Here is a 4,779-nt window from a genome sequence, read left to right as displayed (position 1 = left end):
AAGGAGGGTAACTTGTGCAGCTCTTGTAGTCAGCTGGTGTCTGCAGGGTTACAGTGCAAGAGCACACCAGGCATGCAAGGAGTGAGAAAAGGGGAGGTGTTTGAAGAGATCTGGTTACAAAATTTGAATGACACAATTAGGTGGAAAATGCCAATAATCAGACTCATAAATGGCCTGGGTTGCAAAGGCCCACAGTGCTCATCCAGTTCCAACCCCCTTCTTTCTATGTGCAGGGTTGCCAACCAGCAGCCCAGGCTGCCCAGAACCACATCCAGCCTGGCCTTGAATGCCTGCAGGGATGGAGCATCCACAGTCTCCTTGGGCAACCTGTTCTAGAGGGCCGTTCCCTTCTGATTTACTGGAAATGTAGAGAGACATCAGAAGAAAAAAAGATAAGATAGGAGGTTCAGCAGTGCATGCAGGTGTTCTAAATCTCATGTCCAAATCTGCTATCAGACTGCAAAATGTTTAGCTTTGTGATATGATGTGATATGATATGATATGACATGAAATGAAATGATATGATATGATATGATATGACATGACATGAAATGATATGTCTATCATTTCCCAAGGCAAAATAGAGGGGAAAGTATTTTCCTGTCTTAGTGAGGCATCACGATGCTCCCTGTGAAGTGCAAGTATAATGAAAACGGGCAACTGGAGTAAGCTCTGCAGCAGACTACAGCAAAACTGTGTGACTCTTGTGATGTCCCTGCAGAGAAAGAAGACGTGTTTACAGAGAAGGACAAGATACAAAAGGAGATGAAGGCTGCACCAACAGAAAATGCCACGCTGAGCTGCGAGGTGGCCCAGGAGAAGATGGAGGTGAAGTGGTACAAGGAGGGGAAACTGATCACCTGGAGCAAGAAGTTCAAGGTGGAGTCAGAGGGCAAACAGCGTCGGCTGGTGGTGAGCCAGGTGGAGAAGAAAGATGCAGGGGAGTACAGCTGCGAGGCTGCTGGCCAGAAACTCACCTTCAAGATTCATGTCACAGGTGAGACAGGTGTTGTCTGAAATACAGCAGAGAACAGTCAAGTAAAATCTAGTTTTTATTATACAGTGATCCAGTTGCAGTAGTCTGTGCTGAGGTTTTTTCCCTAGACTTGATTGCCTGGGTTTGTAGAAAGTATTTGGTTTTAGTATGGCACAAAGACCTGTTTCAGTCTGTCTGTAGAATAATAATTACTGATATATGTACAATGGAAGCAATATTCAAGATGATATTCAAATCTCTCCTGTGCCTGAGATCCCAAACTGTAATTCTTGTTCACCGAAACATTTGACTAAGATAAGTATGTGCAGTGAGGCTGGAGTGCATGTTGTACGTGCAGCCTTTCATGGCAGGAGAAGCAGGAACTTCTCCTAGTAGTACACTGCCTTTTTATTATGCCTTTATGTTGGAGGCTGCATCTGGATAGGTGAGTCTGCTACTCACAGTAAGAGACCTGGTAGAGCTGACTATTCCCAGAGCTCAAAGTAAAATAGATATCTGGAAATCACACACAAAGAACAAAGGACTGCATTGGTGAGCATATTTCCTTTGTGCCTTTGACAGTCACAGTTGTGGCAATGGTAGAGGCCATGAGGAGTCTGTTCAGGAAGCCAGGAGTACTGTTCTGGGTCATGAAAAGGCAGCCAGTGATTTGACTATCACACGTTTATGTGTTTTGATGTTTCACAGTGGGTCTGAAGTAAAAGGAACTCAGGTTTTGGTTGCCTGCAGGACAGATGTTCTTTTGGGTTCAATATGTTTGCATAGTGACTTGCAACCATGGGACTGGTGTTCAAGGACCCTCTTGGTTCCTTCAGTTCCTAGGTTCTTTCTTGCCTAGATTTGACACTTTGTTTCAACAGAAGAGCTGATATTCTCTAGTGAAGGCTATTAGTTTAGGCACAAGTGGTAACCTAAACCTGTTCCAACCTGTACATACAAACCTGCAAGATGGTCTCATTTCAGTCCCTCAGTCAATACTTTTTCTTTTCTTCCCTCAGAGCCAAAACCTGTGTTTATAAACCAGGAGAAGGTGCAGAAAGAGCTGAGTGCTGCCCTGGCAGCAAGTGCCTCCCTCAGCTGTGAAGTAGCACAGGATCCAATCTAAGTAAAATGATCCAAGGATGGAAGACTGCTTGCCTCCTCCAGAAAGTTCAGAATGGAATCTGTGGGCAAAACACGGCATCTGGTTGTGGAGCAGCTGGAGAAGAAAGATGCTGGAGAATACATCTGCGAGGCTGCTGGCCAGAAGATGACCTTCAAGTTGGAAACAACTGGTGAGCATTTGCTTTGGGAACACTAAGCAGCTTTGGTGGGATGTGGATGTGGGGGAATGGCTGGTTTCATTGACATGAGAGAACAGGCAGTGATGCTGTGAAACCAGATGGATGATGCTCAGCCTGGCCATGTGCCTCAGAGCTGTTTGCTCAAGGAAGCCAAGTGTAGTTGTGGGTTTGCTCTCAAGAGCACAGTTTGGTAGGGATGAGTTGGCGGTTGGACTAGATGACCTTAGTGGTCTTTTCCAGCCTTAGTGACTCTGTGGTTCTCTGCTTCAGGAAAGACCTACTCGCTGACTTACACACATGTCCAAGTCAAGGATGCAGCAGAAATCAAATCTGTAGCAGAAAAGGCAGAATCTCGTGCCCATCTTACAGTGAAAGGTAATTATGCTTCTGATGACGATTTTGCTTAAATTATCTTATGTTATAAACCAGCTAACAACCTTTGCTTTAATGTCAAGGAAGTTAAACACCACCATGACCTTTCACAGAAATAAAAGCTCCAACCTACCTGCCTTTCTGCCCACAAAATATCCAGCTTGTCTTTTGGGATTTACTTTGCTAAGTAAAACAGGCGATTTTCTTAGGAAGTTGATTTTCTACCTTTAGACTTCAGATTTGTGTTTGAACGTTGAGGGATAAAAACATAGCTTGAATTTTTCTTCATCTTCTCTGTATGTTTGAAATGAGCACAGGTTGTGGTTTTTTTTTAATATATACAATGTTAGGGTATATATATGATGTTAAGTGTGGTAAAGAAAAGGGAGACATTTGAGTTAGCACAGTACTCAAGAGTTCAGTCCCCAGCTTTGCCACTGTTACAATTATAAGGGCAAGAACATCCTGGAAAATGAATTTCTCCTAAGTAGAGTCATTACATTTGAGCTACAGAGACCTTTACTAGGTGAAAACTTGTTGTTCTGAGCTAAGTTGCTGTATTTAAACAAAGTAATTATCAATGTCTGTGTTTCACTGATCCTCTATTCCATTTCGTAATGCGAGGAGTTTGATATCGAGATGGGAAGGTCATGATTTGATTTGGATGTTGGACTGGGAATCAGAAGATCTGGGCTCTCTTCAGGTTGTCAGTCTTATTGTCTGTCTTCTTAACAACATTCCTTTCTTTCTAGTATTTTTTAATGATGTTTTAAGGCATTTTGAGCTGATAGGTGTAGTGTTCATGTGCAGTAATGCTGACGTGAGTAAGTAGGGTGATAATGTATGGGTTTTTTATATTCCTTCTAAATCTCTGCTTTCTCTTGTTCCATCCTTCTTAAAGAGCAATCCATTAATCTAGTAAAGGAGCTGTGTGATGAGGATGTGACTGAGCCTGAAGAAGCCAAATTTGAATGCGAGATATCCATTCCTTCTATGAAACCTCCCAAGTGGTATCTGCGTGAAGAAATCTTACAGGCTGGCAGAAACTTGATTATGCAGCAAGAAGGCACCATCCACCGGCTGACCATACCGAAAACCACCACTGATATGACAGGCACCATTCAGTTCTCAATTGGCAAATCCAAATCCACAGCCAATCTGCTCATCAGAGGTAACGTATCCTGGCTTGATTTACATCATGAAGATGAAGAATTAATTACCGTACAGTCTTCCTTCACTGGAGTCTTTGAAATATTGTGTGTTTTCTGGAGGGTCTGCTCCATTTCCTTTTAAAAGTCGTTGGACACTAAATAAGACAGCTGCATCTCAGTAAAAGATCTGTTTGAATAGTTGTGATGTGCTTACTATTCAGACCTACAGAGCTGAGGTTTTGTCCTTGGCTATACCAAAGAAGTCAAATCAGGTGGAATTAATTGTATTTCTGAAGTAGACAAGTTTAAGTTTGGTAGCACCTAAATTTGATGCAGTTTGTCATTGATTTCATCTGAAGGAAACTTCCAGGCTTCTTATCTGCTGTTGTCCCCAGCGTAAGAGTCTCCATTCACATCCTAAAGTACTTGTTATATTTTCAACTCACTCTTATTTGAAAAAAAGCCTCAACTGGGAGCAATTTAATAAGCACAGAACAAGAGCTGGACCTTGCATTTAGTAGATAATATACAGTATTACTTTATAGGAATGTAGTCAATGGCATTCCCTATAGGCAATCGTTTGTTTTATCTTTAGAGTGGTTCAAAGAACAATTGTGAACATGGAATTAATTGGAATGGAATACACGCAAGAGACTTTCCTCTTCTTCCAATTGTCCTCATCCTTTCTTCTCTTCCACCCCTGTTTTGCAGATTACCATTTACAAATCACCAGGAAGTTGGAGGACAAGACAGCTTTGGAACGTCATTCTGTCATCCTGTCCTGTGACTTCAGGCCTTCTCCAAAGGTTGTGAAATGGTTCAAGGGCCACCCACCCATCGAGCCTTCTGAGAAGTACAAGATCAAGAGGGATAAGCATTCAGCAGAGCTCAAGATTCTGAAGCTGAAGCCCGATGATGCTGGTGTGTACAAGTGCAAGGCAGAAATTGCAGAGACTTAGGCCACGCTGACAGCTGA

This window comes from Coturnix japonica, chromosome W (genome assembly GCF_054131305.1).
Source record: "Coturnix japonica strain WE chromosome W, WE-NBRP24, whole genome shotgun sequence".
Classification (NCBI taxonomy): Eukaryota; Metazoa; Chordata; class Aves; order Galliformes; family Phasianidae; genus Coturnix; species Coturnix japonica.
The sequence above is the reverse complement of the archived record's forward strand: the minus strand, read 5'-3'. Positions refer to the sequence as shown.